At 60.1% G+C, this 17,788-nt stretch overlaps 2 long non-coding RNA genes across 3 annotated transcripts; one reads left to right on the forward strand and one right to left on the reverse strand.

Moving 5' to 3' along the window:
* Positions 1–9,367: 9,367 nt before the first annotated feature.
* Positions 9,368–15,266, reverse strand: LOC139998935 (uncharacterized). 2 transcript variants are annotated; one of them, XR_011803883.1, is made up of 4 exons: positions 15,147–15,266; positions 13,809–13,870; positions 12,273–12,386; positions 9,368–10,400 (listed from the first exon to the last, which is right to left on the reverse strand). It is a non-coding gene; the product is annotated as an uncharacterized lncRNA (long non-coding RNA). The 2 variants fall into 2 exon arrangements; XR_011803884.1 differs by having other exon boundaries at positions 9,368–10,403.
* Positions 15,267–16,458: 1,192 nt separating this feature from the next.
* LOC139998939 (uncharacterized) lies at positions 16,459–17,662 on the forward strand. Its single transcript, XR_011803889.1, has 2 exons — positions 16,459–16,606; positions 17,460–17,662. It is a non-coding gene; the product is annotated as an uncharacterized lncRNA (long non-coding RNA).
* Positions 17,663–17,788: the final 126 nt, after the last annotated feature.

Below are 17,788 nucleotides of genomic sequence, written 5' to 3' on the forward strand. Positions count from 1 at the left end.
CTGCCCCATAGCGCCCCACAAGTGCCCCCCCCACCCCATAGGGTCCCAGCTATCGGGGTCCCAGCCCCACAACTCTGCCCTATAGCAACCCAAGGACCCCCCATAGTGACCCACAGCCCCCCCATGGGACCCACAGACCCCCCCTCCTGCCCCACAGCGCCCCACAAGTGCCCCCCCCACACCCCATAGGGACTCAACTATCGGGGTCCCAGCCCCACAACTCTGCCCTATAGCGACCCAAGGACCCCCCATAGTGACCCACAGCCCCCCCATGGGACCCACAGACCCCCCCTCCTGCCCCATAGCGCCCCACAAGTGCCCCCCCCACACCCCATAGGGACTCAACTATCGGGGTCCCAGCCCCACAACTCCACCCCATAGTGACCCAAGGACCCCCCCCATGGGACCCACAGACCCACCCCACAGGGACCCTGCCCCACAGACCTCCCCCGCCCCATAGCGCCCCACAAGTGCCCCCCGCCCCATAGCGCCCCATACCGGTAGGTGCTGCAGACGCGGCCCCCGCACAGGGTGAGGTAGGGCTGGTGCTGGGCCTGGACGAAGGTCTCGCTATGGGGCCGGGGGGGCCCGCTATGGGGCTGGGGGGGCCCCCCATAGGGCCAGCGGCAGCAGCCCCCCCTGCTGGGGTCCCCCCCCACACAGGTCAGAGCTGGGACCCCCAGGTTCCACCCTGCCCCATAGAAACCTCCCCAGCCCCATAGGAACTCCTCCTGCCCCATAGAAACCCTCCTGCCCCATAGGAACCCCTCCTGCCCCATAGGAACCCCCCTGCCCTATAGGAACCTTCTCAGCCCCATAGAAACCCCCCAGCCCTATAGGATCCCCCCAGCCCCATAGGAACCCCTCCTGCCCCATAGAAACCCTCCCAGCCCCATAGGATCCCCCCCAGCCCTATAGGAACTCCCCTGCCCCATAGACACCCCATAACCCCCCCAGCCCCATAGAAACCCCCAAATCCCCCTGCCCCATAGCTCCCCTGCCCCACAACCTCCCTCCTGCCCCATAGCCCCCATCCTGCCCCATAGAACCCCCTGAATCCCCCTGCCCCATAACCCAACCCCCTGCCCCATAGCTCCCCTGCCCCATAGCCCCCCTCCTGCCCCACATCCCCCTGCCCCACATCCCCCTCACCTCTGCAGGGCCCCCCCCAGGGCTGCGCCCCACAGCAGCGCCGCGCCCCACAGCAGCCCTCCCGCCATGCCCGGACCCCACTTGTGGGGCAGCCCCGGGCCCCCCCCCACACCCCCCACACCCCCGCCCCATTGTGTCCCTGTCCCCCCCCCTCCGCCCCCCCCCCGGCCCCACAAAGGCCCCCTTGTCCCGGGGGGGGGGTGGCAACAGGGGAGGCTTTGTGTGGGGCTGGGGGGGGCACATCCGGCCCCATGGGGCGGGGGGGGGGTGTGGGGCAGGGGGTTATGGGGCACAAATCTATGGGGCACAGAGATGTGGGGCAGGGGGATGTGGGGCAGGGGTTATGGGGCACAAAGCTATGGGGCAGGGATCTATGGGGCAGGGAGCTATGGGGCAGGGAGCTATGGGGCAGGAGGTTATGGGGCAGAGGGATGTGGGGCTGGGATCTATGGGGCAGGGGGATGTGGGGCTGGGAGATGTGGGGCAGGGACCTATGGGGCACAAATCTATGGGGCAGGGAGATGGGGGGCACAGAGATGTGGGGCAGGGGGATGTGGGGTGGGGGGATGTGGGGCAGGGATCTATGGGGCTGGGAGTTGTGGGGCAGGGATCTATGGGGCAGGGATCTATGGGGCAGGGACCTATGGGGCAGGGGGTTATGGGGCACAAATCTATGGGGCAGGGAGATGTGGGGCACAGAGATGGGGGCAGGGAGATGTGGGGTGGGGGGATGTGGGGCAGGGATCTATGGGGCTGGGAGTTGTGGGGCAGGAATCTATGGGGCAGGGGGTTATGGGGCACAAATCTATGGGGCAGGGAGATGTGGGGCAGGGGGATGTGGGGCTGGGATCTATGGGGCAGGGGGATGTGGGGCTGGGAGATGTGGGGCAGGGGGTTATGGGGCACAAATCTATGGGGCAGGGAGATGTGGGGCACAAAGCTATGGGGCAGGGATCTATGGGGCAGGGAGATGTGGGGCACAGAGATGTGGGGCAGGGGGATGTGGGGTGGGGGGATGTGGGGCAGGGATCTATGGGGCTGGGAGTTGTGGGGCAGGGACCTATGGGGCAGGGGGTTATGGGGCAGGGGGGTGTGGGGCACAAAGCTATGGGGCAGGGAGCTATGGGGCAGGGAGATGTGGGGCAGGAGGTTATGGGGCAGAGGGATGTGGGGCTGGGATCTATGGGGCAGGGGGATGTGGGGCTGGGAGATGTGGGGCAGGGGGTTATGGGGCACAAATCTATGGGGCAGGGAGATGTGGGGCACGGAGATGGGGGCAGGGAGATGTGGGGTGGGGGGATGCGGGGCAGGGATCTATGGGGCTGGGAGTTGTGGGGCAGGGACCTATGGGGCAGGGGGTTATGGGGCACAAAGCTATGGGGCAGGGGCCTATGGGGCAGGGATCTATGGGGCAGGGAGATGTGGGGCACAGAGATGTGGGCAGGGAGATGTGGGGTGGGGGGATGTGGGGCAGGGACCTATGGGGCAGGGGGTTATGGGGCAGGGGGGTGTGGGGCACAAAGCTATGGGGCAGGGATCTATGGGGCAGGGAGCTATGGGGCAGGAGGTTATGGGGCAGAGGGATGTGGGGCTGGGATCTATGGGGCAGGGGGATGTGGGGCTGGAGATGTGGGGCAGGGGGTTATGGGGCACAAATCTATGGGGCAGGGAGATGTGGGGCACAGAGATGGGGGGCAGGGAGATGTGGGGCAGGGGGATGTGGGGCAGGGATCTATGGGGCTGGGAGTTGTGGGGCAGGAATCTATGGGGCAGGGGGTTATGGGGCACAAAGCTATGGGGCAGGGGCCTATGGGGCAGGGATCTATGGGGCAGGGGGGTGTGGGGCATCCCCATAGGGGCATTCCCCCCAGATGACGTCATTTGCCCCCCCCCCCCCAAGGGTCGCGACCCCAGCAATGACGACGCGAGCCGGGATTTTCCCAAATCTTTCATTTTTCTCCCCAATCCGCCCGCGCCCCGGCCCCTGCTTCCCGCTCATTCATTAATTAATTCCCGCTCGTTAATTAAAATTCCCATTAATTAATTAATTAATTAATTCCCGCCCCGGCCCCCAGCCCCACACATCGCCCCCCCCAGCCCCACATCTCAGCCCCATAGCGCCTGCCCCACATCCCCCCCCCACCCCTAACACCTCTGCACGTGGCACCCCCACAGCCCCAAGAACCCCCCAAATCCCCCCAGTCCCCCCAGTCCCCCCAGTACGGCCCCCATTCCCCCTCCCAGTGCTCCCAGTGACTTCCCCAGTGCCCTCCCCACTGCTCCCAGTGCCTCCCCCAGCACTCCCAGTGCCCCCATTACCCCTCCCAGTCCTCCCAGTTCCCCCCCCAACCCCCCAATTACTCCTCCCAGTACTCCCAGTCACTCCCCCAGTCCTCCCAGTGCCTCCCCAGAGCTCCCAGTGACCCCCCCAGTCCTCCCAGTTCCCCCCATTCCCCCCGCATTCCCCCCATTACCCCCTGCAGTGACTTCCCCATTACTCCCAGAGCCTCCCCAATTTCTCCCCCTCCCCCTCCCAGTGCTCCCGGTGCTCCCAGTTCCCCCCATTACCCCCCTATTCCCCCCATTCCCACCCCCATTCCCCCTCCCAGTGCTCCCAGTGACCCCCCAAGTCCTCCCAGTCCCCCCAGTTCCCATCCCACTTCCCCTCCCAGTCCTCCCAGTGCTCCCAGTCCCCCTCCCAGCGCTCCCAGTGCCCCCCCAATCTCTCCCACTCTCTTCCCCATTACTCCCAGTGCTCCCAGTTCCCCCCATTACCCCCCTATCCCCCCCATTCCCCCCTGCAACGACTCCCCCATTGCTCCCAGTCCCCCCAGTGCTCCCAGTTCCATGCGTCCGCTGGTGCCGCTTGCGGTGGGAGCTGCGCCCGAAGCTCTTCCCGCAGGCCCCGCAGGGGTAGGGGCGCTCCCCGCTGTGGGTCCGCCGGTGCTGGCTCAGGGTGGATTTGTCGGCGAAGCGGCGGCCGCACTCGGGGCAGGAGTAGGGGCGCTCCCCGCTGTGGGTGCGCCGGTGCCGCAGGAGGTTGGAGGAGACGTTGAAGCGCTTGGAGCACTCGGGGCACTTGTAGGGCTTCTCCCCGGTGTGCACCCGCAGGTGCTTCACCAGGTCCGAGCTCTGCCCGAAGCTCTGCCAGCACTGCCCGCACGTCCTGGGGGGGTTTGGGGGGCGCTGGGGGGGGTTGGGGGAGATTGGAGGGGGTTTGGGGGGATTTGGGGGGGATTTGGGGGGATTTGGGAGGGGTTTGGGGGGATTTGGGGGGGATTTGGGGAGGTTTGGGGGGGATTTGGGGGGATTTGGGAGGGGTTTGGGGAGGTTTGGGGGGGATTTGGGGGGATTTGGGGAGGATTTCGGGAGGTTTGGGGGGGATTTGGGGGGATTTGGGGAGGATTTCGGGAGGTTTGGGGGAGATTTGGGGGGATTTGGGAGGGGTTTGGGGGGATTTGGGGAGGATTTCGGGAGGTTTGGGGGGGATTTGGGAAAGTTTGGGGGGGATTTGGGGAGGTTTGGGGGGGATTTGGGGGAGTTTGGGGGAGATTCGGGAGGTGGCGGGAGGGATTAGGGGGGATTTGGGAGGGATTTGGAGGGGTTTGGGGGAGATTTGGGGGAATTTGGGGGAGGTTTGGGGGAGTTTGGGGGGGATTTGGGGGAATTTGGGGAGGATTTGGGGGAATTTGGGGAGGATTTGGGGAGGTTTGGGAGGGATTTGGGGGAATTTGGGAGGGATTTGGGGAGGTTTGGGAGGGATTTGGGGAGGTCTGGGGGAGATTTGGGGGGCGGGAGAGGGGCTGGGCACAGGTCCTGCAAGCACTGGTACTACTGGTACTGGTGGTACTGCAGCCACTGGTATCAGTGGTGGTACTGGTGTTACTGGTGGTACTACTGGTACTGGTAGTACTGTGACCACTGGTATCACTGGTACTGCAAGCACCGGGAGCACTGCGAGCACTACGAGTGCTACAAACACCACAAGCACTACTAGCGGTACTGGTGCTGCAAGTACTAGGACCACTATGACCACTACAAGCACTATGAGCACTAGGAGCATTGCAAGTACCACGAGCACTACTAGCAGTACTAGTGCTGCAAGTACTATGAGCACTACAAGCACTAGGAGCACTGCAAGTACTACAAGCACTGCAAGCACCACGAGCACTACTAGCGGTGCCAGTGCTGCAAGTACTAGGAGCACTATGAGCACTACTACCAGTGTAATCACAACTAGCACTGGGAGCACCGTGAGTACTACAAGCACTGCCAGCACTGCAAGCCCTAGGAGCGTTGCAAGCACTGGGAGCACTGGGAGCACTGGGAGTACTCCAAGCACTCCTAGTACTCCAAGCACTGCAAGCACTACAAGTACTCCTGGCACTCCTAGCACCACTACCACTGCAACCACTGCAAGCACTGGTCACACTGGTCACACTGGTCGCACTGGTCGCACTGGGAGTACTGGGAGCACTGGGAGCACTGGTGCCGGCCCTGGCGGCGCGGTGCCTCCGTCGGTGCGCGGCGAGGGCGCTGGGCCGGGCGAAGCTGTGCCCGCACTCCACGCAGATGTTGGGCTCCTCGCCCGGCGCCGGCCGCTGCCGCACCGAGCGCGCCTTGCGCTTGCGGCCCGACGGCGACGTCGCGATAGTGGCCGGGAAAGTCGCGATAGTGGGCTGGAAAGTCGCGATAGTGGACGGGGAAGTCGCGATAGTGGGCGGGGAAGTCGCGATAGTGGGCGATATGGCAATGGTCGGTGGGGATGTCACGATATTTGGGGATGCAGCGATTGTTGGGGATGTCAAGATAGGTGGCAATGTCGCGATAGTTGGTGGCGATGTCGCGATAGTCGGTGGCGACATTGCGATAGTTGGTGGTGACGTCGCGATACTCGGTGGTGATGTCGCGATACTCGGTGGTGATGTCGCGATAGTCAGCGAGGTCATGACACTTGGCGAGGTCGCGGTGGCTGGGGATGTCGCGATAGTTGGGAATGTCATGATAGTTGGAGATGTCACAATAGTTGGAGATGTCGTGGTGGTCGGCGATGTCGCGATAGTTGGTGACGTCGCGGCCCTCGGAGACCTCAAGGCTCTCGGAGACGTCGCGACCGTTGGCGATGTCGCGATAGTGGGTGATGTCGTGACAGCTGGTGACGTCATTACTCTCGGTGAGGTCATCACCCTTGGCGTCGTCACGACCGTCGGCGATGTCATGGCCCTTGGCGATGTCGCGATAGGCGGTGATGTCGCGAGCTGGGGTGAGGTCACAACGGGGCAGGGCCTGTGGGAGAGGGGGCGGGGCACCCGTGGGAAGGGGAAAACGGGGTGAAACGCGCCAAAAACGGGACAAATGAGCAAAAAACGGGGAGTAATGAGCTAAAAATGGGAATTAGGGAGCCAAAATTGGGGATAAATGAGCCAAAAATGGGGATAAGAGTGCCAAAAATGGGAAATAACGCACCAAAAATAGGAAATAATACACAAAAAAATGGGAAGAATGAGTAAAATATGGGGAAAATGGCCGAAAATGGGAATTGATGAACCAAAAATGGAGATTACTGCACCAAAAATTGGAATGAGCAAAAAAATGGGGAAAATGAGGAAAGAATGGGGATAAATGTGTCAAAAATGGGGATTAAACATGCCAAAAATGGGGACAATGAGCAAGAAACGGGAAATAGCGCGCCAAAAATGTGAAAAATGAGCAAGAAATGGGAATTAATGCGCCAAAAATGGGGATAATGCAGGGAAAATGGGAATAATGAGCAAAAAATTTGAATTAATGCACAAAAAATGGGGATAATGCGGGAAAAATGGGAATTAGTGCACAGAAAATGGGGAATAATGCACAAAAAATGTGAATAAATGAACAAAAATGTGAATTAATGCACAGAAAACGGGAAAAATGTGGGAGAAACGGGAATTAATGCACAAAAATGGAAATTAATGCACAGAAAATGGGAAATAATGCACAAAAATGGGAAATAATGCACAAAAAATGGGAATTAAGGCACAAAAATGGGGTTAATGCTTGAAGAAACGGGAGTTAGTGCCCAAAAATGGGAATTATTGCCCCAAAAATGGGATTAATGCCCCAAAAATGGGAATAATGCCCCAAAATTGGAGATCGCGGCCGTGCGACCCCATCCTGGACCCCGCAGCCCAAATTTGGGGCAATTTGGGGCATTTTCTGCTCTGCCTGGGGTGGCGCTGAGGAACGGCACAAAACCGCCCAAATTTGGCTTTTTTTGGGGAAAAATCCGCGGCGGGGTCTCGGAACCCCCAAATCCGCCCCCAAACCCCCCAAAATGGGACCGGGACCCCCAAAATCGCATCCCCAAAAAGTGCAGCCCCCCTCCCAAATTTGGGGCTCAGAGCCCCCCCGATCCGAAGCCCCCTCCCCAAATTCTCCCCAAATCCCCCCCCTTTTGCAGCCCCCTCCCCAAATTCCCCCCCTGCAGCCCCCCCAATTTGCGCCCCCCCACTCCGCAGCCCCCTCCCCAAATTCGCAGCCCCCTCCCCAAATTCCCCCCCTCCCATTTGCAGCCCCCCCATTTCGCAGCCCCCTCCCCATTTTGAAGCCCCCCCCAAATCCGCAGCCCCCTCCCCAAATTCCCCCCTCCCCAAATCCCCCCCCTTTTACAGCCCCCTCCCCAAATTCCCCTATTTGCAGCCCCCCCTTTCGCAGCCCCCTCCCCAAATCCCCCCAAATCCCCCCAAATCCCCCCCAAATTTGCGCCCCCCCCCCTCCCGCAGCCCCCTCCCCATTTTCGCAGCCCCCCCCCAAATCCCCCCCCCATCCCCCTCCCCTCGCCCTCCCCATTACCTTTGGTGGGGGGGGGGCTCCCCCCTTTTCCGGGGGGGCTTCCTCTTAATTAGGGGGGGGTCCTTTTAATTGGGGGGGGGGTGTCCGGGTATTTTTGGGGGGGGGTCCGGGTAATTTGGGGGGGGGTCCCGATGCTGCCGCGCCCGGGGCTGACAATGGAGCCGCTGACCCAGGAAGTTCAACCCCCAGCCCCCCCCCCACCCCCCGGACCCCCCCCCTTAAAAAAAAGGGGAGGGGCCGAGGGTGAGGACCCCCCCCCAAACCCCCCCCCGAGCCCGTTTTGGGCCCCCCGAAAGGCTCCGCCCACCCCCAAGATGCCCCGCCCCCCCCCCCAAAGACCCCTCCCCAATTAATGGCCCCCCCCTATTAATGCCCCCCCCCCAAATTAATGGGTTCTTTCTTGATTAATGGGACCCCCCCCAATTAATGGGACACCCCCCAAATTAATGGGACCCCCCCCCAAATTAATGGGACCCCCCCAAATTAATGGGACCCCTCCCCTAATTAATGGGACCCCCCCAATTAATGGGACCCCTCCCCTAATTAATGGGACCCCCCCCAATTAATGGGACCCCTCCCTAATTAAGGGGACCCTTCCCCTAATTAAGGGAACCCCCCCTCAATTAATGGCCCCCCCCCAAATAATTAATGGGTTCTTCCTTGATTAATGGGACCCCCCCGAATTAATGGGACCCCCCCCAAATTAATGGGACCCCCCCCCAAATTAATGGGACCCCCCCCAATTAAAGGGACCCCTTCCTAATTAATGGGACCCCTCCCCTAATTAAGGGGACCCCCCTAATTAAGGGGACCCCTCCCTAATTAGTGGGACCCCCCCCAATTAATGGGACCCCTCCCTAATTAAGGGGACCCTTCCCCTAATTAATGGGAACCCCCCCTCAATTAATGCCCCCCCCCAAATAATTAATGGGTTCTGCCTTGATTAATGGGACCCCCCCAATTAAAGGGACCCCTCCCTAATTAAGGGGACCCCCCCAATCAATGGGACCCCTCCCCTAATTAATGGGACCCCCCAAAAATTAATGGGACCCTTCCCCAATTAATGGGACCCCCTCCCCAAATTAATGTGCCCCCCCCAATTAATTTGTGCCCCCCAATTAATTTTCACCCCCTAATTAATTTACACCCCCCCCATTAATCTGTCCCTCCCCAATTAATTTCTGCCCCCCCAATTAATCCCCCCCCCCCCCAATTAAACCCCCTCCCCCCCCCCCCCAGTAAATAAAGACTCACAGGAGGCGGATTTTTGGGCAGAAAGCGGCGTTTTGCCCTTTCTGGGCTGTATTTGGGCTGCGACCCCCCCCCGGGGTTGAGGTTCGCGGCCCCCCCGCCCGAGGCCCCCCCCCCCAATTTTTTTGGCCCCCCCTCCTCAGCTCCACTCCGGCCTTCAGGTCTACCCAGGCGGCCTCCATTTGGTGCCAGCCTCCAGGTCTACCCTCGACGGCCTCCATTTAATGTAGGTCTTCAGGTCTACCCGAACGGTCTCCATTTGGTTAAGGTCTTCAGGTCTACCCCAGGCAGACGCCATTCCGCGCCAGCCTTCAGGTATACCCAGGAAGCCTCCATTTGGTGCCGGCCTCCAGGTCTACCCCAGGATGAATCCATGCCGTCGGCCTTCAGATCTACCCCTAATTGACTGATGCTGGCCTTCAGGTCTACCCCAGCCGCCCTCCATTTGGCGCCAGCCTTCAGGTCTACCCAAGCGACCGCCATTTAATGTCGGTCTCCAGGTCTACCCATTCTGCTTCCATTCGATGCTAGCCTTCAGGTCTACCCATTCAGCCTCCATCTGGATCCGGCCTCCAGGTCTACCCAGTAGGCCTCTACTGGCTGCCGGCCTCCAGGTCTACCCCGTGCAGCCTCCTCCTGGCGGCCTCCCCCTCCACCCCAGCCCCCCCCCAGGACCCCCCCCGGGGTCTCCATCCCCCCCCCCCCAAATTTACGCCCTCCTCTGCTGCCTCCGCTGCCTCCTCCCCCCCCCCCCCGGAGGCCCCCCCGGAGGCCCCGCTCCGACCGTCGAGGCCCCGGCCTCTCCCCGGCCCCCCCCCCGCCCCCCCCCACACCGGGACCCCCCCTCCCCACCCCCCCACCCCCCCGGCGGTGGCGGAGGAAGGCCGGGACCCCCCCCCGGGGGGGGCAACGAGGCTGGGAGCCGTGGAGGCCGGGGGGTTTGGGGGGGACCCCCAGCGACGGGGGGGGCGGGGGGGGGCGCCTGGGGGGGGGTCGAGGCCCCCCCGGCCTCCACTCGGCGGCGGCGGCCTCGGGGGGGGCGAGGGGGGGGGAGTGGGGGGGGGGTGGAGGCCGGGGCGGGGGAGGCCGAGCGGCGGAGGAGGTGGAGGTCGGGGGGCTCCGGGCTGGGGGGGGGGACGGGGAGGGGCGGGGGGGGGGGTCGTCGTCTGCTGGGGGGGGTGGGGGGGAAGGGGGGCAGGGGGGGTCGGGGGGGGTTGGGTGGAAATGGGGGTTTTGGGGGGAAAATGGGGAAAATGGGGGTTTGGGGTGAAAAAGGGGATTTTGGGGAAATTGGGCAAAAAGGGGGGAAATGGGGATTTGGGGTGAAAATAGGGGATTTGGGGAAATCGGAGAAAATGGGGGTTTGGGGTGAAAAGGGGGGATTTGGGGGAAATTGGGGATTTGGGGAAATTGGGTAAAAATGGGGGAAATGGGGGGAAATGGGGATTTGGGGGGAAATAGGATTTTGAGGGAAAGAGGGGAAATTGGGCAAAAATTGGGGTTTTGGGGATTTGGGGGAAAACGGTGGATTTAGGGGAATTGGGGAAAACGGGGGAAATAAGGGGTTTGGGGGAAGTGGGGCGAAAAAGGGGGTTTTGGGGGAAATGAGGGGAAAATGGGGGATTTGGGGGAAAATGGGGGAGAAATGGGGTGAAAATGGGGGAGAAAAGGAGAAAATTGGGAAAACAAAGTCAAAAACGGGGAGAAACTGGGGGGAAATGGGGCTGGGGGAGCACGGGGGGAAGGCGACCCCACGGCCCCATTGACCCCATGACCCCATTGACCCCATAATCCCATTGACCCCATGACCCCATTGACCCCATATAGACCCCATTGACCCCATTGACCCCATTGACCCCATTGACCCCATAACCCCATTGACCTCATCAACCCCATTGACCCCACAACCCCCATTGACCCCATAACCCCATCAACCCCATGACCCCATTGACCCCATTGACCCCATAATCCCAATGACCCCATGACCCCATCAACCCCCATTGACCCCATGACCCCATAACCCCATTGACCTCATCAACCCCATTGACCCCATAACCCCATCGACCCCATGACCCCATTGACCCCATTGACCCCCTTGACCCCATAACCCCATAGACCCCATAATCCCCATTGTCCCCAAATCCCCATTGACCCCACAACCCCCATTGACCCCATTGACCCCATGACCCCATTGACCCCATTGACCCCATGACCCCATTGACCCCATTGACCCCATGACCCCATAATCCCCATTGACCCCATAACCCCCATTGACCCCATTGACCCCATAATCCCCATTGACCCCATAGACCCCATTGACCCCATTGACCCCACAACCCCCATTGACCCCATAACCCCATTGACCCCATGACCCCATTGACCCCATAGACCCCATAACCCCATTGACCCCATAACCCCATCGACCCCATGACCCCATTGACCCCATTGACCCCATACCCCATTGACCCCATAACCCCATTGACCCCATGACCCCATTGACCCCACTGACCCCATAACCCCCCCATGACCCCATTGACCCCATTTCCCCATTGACCCCATGACCCCATCGACCCCACTGACCCCATAACCCCATTGACCCCATAACCCCATTGACCCCATGACCCCATTGACCCCATAACCCCATTGACCCCATTGACACCATGACCCCATTGACCCCATTGACCCCATGACCCCATAATCCCCATTGACTCCATGACCCCATTGACCCCATAACCCCATTGACCCCATAACCCCATTGACCCCATGACCCCCATTGACCCCATTTCCCCATTGACCCCATAATCCCCATTGACCCCATTGACCCCATAGACCCCATAACCCCGATTGACCCCATGACCCCATTGACCCCCTTGACCCCATAACCCCCTTGACCCCATAACCCCATAGACCCCATAATCCCCATTGTCCCCAAATCCCCATTGACCCCATAATCCCCATCGACCCCATTGACCCCACTGACCCCATAACCCCCCCATGACCCCATAACCCCCCCCACGGCCCCGTAGCCCCCCACTCACCGGCGGGGGCCACCCTGAGGGTCTCCCACTGCTTGGAGTCGCTGGGCTCCGGCCCCCCCAGCTCCCCCTCCAGCTCCAGGCGCGACACCACAACGGGTTTGGGGACGGGGAAGTCTGGGGGAAAAGGGGTCACCCGGGGCGATAATCCCAAAAAATTGGGGTGATCATCCCAAAAAATTGGGGTGAGAATCCCATGTTTTGGGGTCATAATCCCAAAAAATTGGGGTCATAATCCCATGTATTGGGTGGATAATCCCATGTATTGGGGTGGAAATCCCATATATTGGGGTGATAATCCCCAAAAATTGGGGTGATAATCCCAAAAAATAATTGGGGTCATAATCCCAAAAAATTGGGGTCATAATCCCCAAAAATTGGGGTCATAATCCCATGTTTTGGGGTCATAATCCCATGTATTGGGGTCTTAATCCCACAAATTGGGGTGAGAATCCCATGTTTTGGGGTCATAATCCCATGTTTTGGGGTGATAAACCCCTAATTGGGGTGAGAATCCCATGTTTTGGGGTGATAATCCCATGTTTTGGGGTGATAATCCCATGTTTTGGGGCAATAATCCCATATATTGGGGTGATAATCCCATGTTTTGGGGTGATAATCCCATATATTAGGTGGATAATCCCATGTTTTGGGGTGATAATCCCATGTATTGGGGTGATAAACCCACATATTGGGGTGATAATCCCCGAATTGGGGTGAAAATCCCATATATTGGGGTGATAAACCCCTATTTGGGGTCATAATCCCATGTATTGAGGTGATAAACCCCGATTGGGGTCATAATCCCATATATTGGGGTGGATAATCCCAAAAAATTGGGGTGATAATCCCATGTATTGGGGTGAAAATCCCACAAATTGGGGTGATAATCCCATATATTGGGGTGAGAATCCCAAAAAATTGGGGTGATAATCCCATGTTTTGGGGTGATAAAACCCTAATTGGGGTGAGAATCCCATGTTTTGGGGTCTTAATCCCACATATTGGGGTCACAATCCCATATATTGGGGTGACAATCCCATGTTTTGGGGTGAAAATCCCATATATTAGGCAGATAAACCCATAATTGGGGTGATAATCCCGCATATTGGGGTGATAATACCAAATTTTGGGGTGATAATCCCACAAATTGGGGTGAGAATCCCATGTTTTGGGGTGATAATCCCATGTATTGGGGTGAGAATCCCACATATTGGGGTGATAATCCCATGTTTTTGGCTGACAAAACCCTAATTGGGGTGATAATCCCATATATTGGGCTGATAACCCCAAATTGGGGCTATTGCCCCTATATTGGGTCAATTTCCCCCCATATTGGGTCCTTGACCCTATATCGTGCCCCTCACCCTATATTGGGTCAATTAAGCCCTATATGGGGTCCTCGACCCCATATTGGGTCAATTTCCCCCCAGGGTCCCGTTTCCCCCCATATCGTGTCCCTGCCCCCCCAAAAATGCCCCTGCCCCCCCTATGGGGTGGGGGCCCCCCAAATCCCATTGCCCCCCCCCCGGACCTTACCCAGTAGGATCAGGGCCTCGAAGCTCCTCCCGCACTGTGCGGCGCCTGCAAGGCAGCGGGGGCTGGGGGATTTGGGGGGATTTTGGGGGGATTTGGGGGATTTTGGGGGGATTTGGGGGGGATTTTGGGGGGATTTGGGGGAGATTTGGGGGAATTTGGGGGGAATTTGGGGGGATTTGGGGGGAATTTGGGGGGATTTGGGGGGATTTTGGGGGGATTTGGGGGATATTGGGGGGAATTTGGGGGGAGTTTGGGGGGATACTGGGGGGGATTTGGGGGGATTTGGGGGGATTTGGGGGAATTTGGGGGGCTTTTTGGGGTTTTGGGGAGGTTTGGGGTGGTTGGAGGGGAATTTGGGGGGATTTAGGTTTTTTTTGGGGGGGTTGGGGGATTTGGATGGGATTTGGGGAGGATTTGGGGGGGATTTGGGGGGAGTTTGGGGGTCTTGGAGGGGAATTTGGGGGCAATTTGGGGGATTTGGGGGGATTTGGGGGAATTTGGAGGGGTTTGGGGGGTTTTGAGGGAGGTTTTGGGGGGATTTGGGGAAGATTTGGGGGATTTGGGGGGAATTTGGGGAGAATCCAGTGGATTTGGGGGGAATTGGGGGTATTTGGGGGGTATTTGGGGGGAATTTGGATGCATTTGGGGGAATTTTGTGGGATACAGGGGAATTTTGGGGGGATTGAGGGGGAATTTGGGGGAATTGGGGGTATTTGGGGGTGATTTGGGGGATTTAGAGTGATTTGGGGGAAATTGGGGGGAATTTGGGAGGGTTGGAGGGGATTTGGGGGGAATCTGGGGGAATTTGGGGGCAATCTGAGGGGGTTGGAGGGAATTGGGGGGATTTGCTGGGATTTGGGGGAAATTTGGGGGCATTTGGAGGGATTTGGGGGAAATTTGGGGGGATTTGTGGAATTTGGGGAGGGGTTGGAGGGGATTTGGGGGGATTTAGGGGGGATTTGGGGGAAATTTGGGGGGGATTTTGGGGGCATTTTGGGGGGCATTTTGGGGGCACTTTTGGGGACGATTTGGGGGGGCATTTTTGGGGGGGGCATTTTGGGGGGGGTCCCTTTTGGGAGGGGGCCATTGGGGGGGGGGGGGCTGCTTTTAGGCATTTTTAGGGCTTTATTTTTAGGATTTTCCCCGGGGGGGGGTCCCATAATTTAATCACCGGGGGGGGGCCCAAATTTTAGGATCCCCCCCAAATTTTTAATTTTTGGGGGGGCCGCATTTCCGCGCCAAACGAGGGGGGGGGGGGCGAGGATTTTGGGGCATTTTCCCCCCTTTTTCCCTCCCCCCCCCCGCCCCAAACCCCCCCCCGCGCCCCCCCCCCGTTACCTTCGGCCGGGGGGGGTCGCCCCCGAGCCCCCCCCCCCCGGGACCCCCCCCCCGGGGCCGGTTTTTGGGGAGCGGCGGCCGCGGAGCCCCCGGATGGCGGCGCCGGGGCTGACCCAGGAAGTGCCGCCCCCAACCGGGGGGGGGTCTTGGGGGGGGGTCTTGGGGGTTTTTTGGGGGGTTTTGTCATTTTTGATTTTTTTTTAATTTTTTTTAAATTTATTTGGGGTGTTGGGGGGGGTTGGGGGGGCGTTGGGGTGGTTTTGGGGGGCGTTGGGGGGTTTTGGGGGGGATTTGGGGGGTTTCTGGGGGGGTTTTGGGGGGGTTTGGGGGGAATTTGGGGGATTTTGGGGGGGATTTGGGGGATATTGGGGGGATTTGGGGGGAATTTGGGGGATTTGGGGGGAATTGGGGGTTTTGGGGGGTTTCTGGGGGGTTTGGGGGGATTGGGGGTTTTGGGGGTGGTTTGGGGGGTTGGGGGGGTTTTGGGGGGTTTTGGTGGGGTTTGGGGTGGTTTGGGGTGGTTTTGGGGGGCTTTGGGGGTGGGGGCGTTGGGCCCCGTTGGTTTTAATGGGGGGGGGATTTTAGGGGAGGGGGGGCTAAAAGGGGGGCCCCTAAAATGGGGGGGGTCCTAAAATGAGGCGGGGGGAAGGGGGGGGGTTCTATGGGGGGTTTTGGGGGGTCTTGGGGGTGTTTGGGGGGTGTTTGGGGGGTCCTGGGGGGGTCCTGGGGGTCCTGGGGGGGTCCTGGGGAGGTTTTGGGGAGGTTTTTGGGGTCCTGGGGGGGACTTGGGGGTCCTAGGGGGGTTTTGGGGGGTCCTGGGGGCCCTAGGGGGAGGTTATTGGGGTCTTGGGGGGGTCTTGGGGGGATTTTGGGGGTCCTGGGGGGGATTTTGGGGGTCCTGGGGGGATTTTGGGGGTCCTGGGGTATTTTGGGATTGTTTACGTGTATTTACATATTTAAACGTGGTTTTAAGTGTATTTATGCGCATTTAAACGTTTTTACACCCCTATAAGTGAGCCTACACACGCGTGTTCCCACACAGCCCCCCCCTGCCCGGCGCTTTGACACTAAAGGCGTCGTTTTGGGCTGAAAAACGCCAAAAACGGCGCAAAAAACGCCTCAAAAAATGCCCCAAAATGACCAGGCCGCGGCCGGCCGCCATCTTGAGGGGCCGTACACCAAGATGGCGGCGCCCATGCGCGGCCTCCGCCTCCGCCCCGCGGCGAACCGGAAGCGACCGGAACGGGACCGAGAGCGGCGGCGGGTTGAGGATCGCCGAGCACATCGATCGCCGCCCGCTTCCGGTCCGCGGAGCCCCGGTGGGGAGCGGGGGGGGAGCGGGGCGGGGGGCTGTACGGCACTGGGCGCCGCCATGTTGTACGGAAGGCACGGGCGGAGGGCGCCACTTCCGCTTCCGGTGGGGAAGGGCGGGGGGGGGACGTGGAGTGGAGGAGCCGGAGGTAAACACAGGCCGGGGGGGGGGGGGGAGGGGATTTTGGGGGGAATTTGGGGGATTTTGGGGTTTTTGGGGGGTTTGGGGGGGTTGGGGGGGTCCTGGGGGGGTTGGGGGAGGGGTTGGGGGGGGGGAATGGGGGGTGGGGGGGCTGTAAAGGGGGGGTTATGGGGGAGGAATGGGGTTTTGGGGGGGCTTTTTGGGGAAATTTGGGGGATTTTGGGGGATTTTGGGGTTTTTGGGGGGGTTTGGGGGGTCTGGGGGGGGTCCTGGGGGGGTTATGGGGGGGGTTGGGGGGGGGAATGGGGGGTGGGGGGGCTCTAAAGGGGGGGTTATGGGGTTTGGGGGGGGTTTTGGGGGGGTTTTGGGGTGATTTTGGGGGGTTTTGGGGTGATTTTAGGGGATTTTGGGGTTTTGGGGTGGTCTTGGGGGGGTCCTGGGGGATGTGGGGGGGGGTCTGGGGGGGGTTTAGGGGGTTTTGGGGGGGGTGGGGGGGCTCTAAAGGGGGGGTTATGGGGTTTGGGAGGGGGCTTTTGGGGGTTTTGGGTGATTTTGGGGGTTTTTGGGGTGATTTTGGAGGCTTTGGGGTGATTTTAGGGGATTTTGGGGTTTTGGGGTGGTCTTGGGGGGGTCCTGGGGGATGTGGGGGGGTCCTGGGGGGGCTTTAGGGGGCGTAATTGGGGGTGGGGGGGCTCTAAAGGGGGGGTTATGGGGGGGGAATGGGATTTTGGGGGGATTTTGGGGGCAATTTGTGGGGTTTGGGGTTTTTTTGGGGGGGGGAATTTGGGTTTTTGGGGGGTCTGGGGGGGGTCATTAGGGTCTGTGGGGGGGGGGCCCTGACCTCTTTTTTTTTTTTGCAGCCCCCCCAGGCCGCCCCTACAGCTCCGCCTCGCGCCGCCCCCAAATTGGGGGGGTCCCCAAAATCCCCCCCCCAAAAAAAAACACCCAAAAAAAACCCCAAAAAGGCCCCAAAACCCCAAAAAAGCCCCAAACCCCCCCAAAAATGCCCCAATCCGCCCCCCCCGCCCCCTTTCTCCGGGGGGGGGGGCGCGGGTGAAGCCCCTCATGGGGTCGGGGGGGGGGCTGGGGGGGGGAGTTAATTAATTAATTAAGGGGGGGGGGGAGAGGGAATTTTGGGGTCCCCCCCCCAAAAAATGGGGGACGCCGAGGAGCCCCCCGGGGGGGGAGG

The sequence above is a fragment of the Anas platyrhynchos genome, chromosome 17 (assembly GCF_047663525.1).
Source record: "Anas platyrhynchos isolate ZD024472 breed Pekin duck chromosome 17, IASCAAS_PekinDuck_T2T, whole genome shotgun sequence".
NCBI classification, from domain to species: Eukaryota; Metazoa; Chordata; class Aves; order Anseriformes; family Anatidae; genus Anas; species Anas platyrhynchos.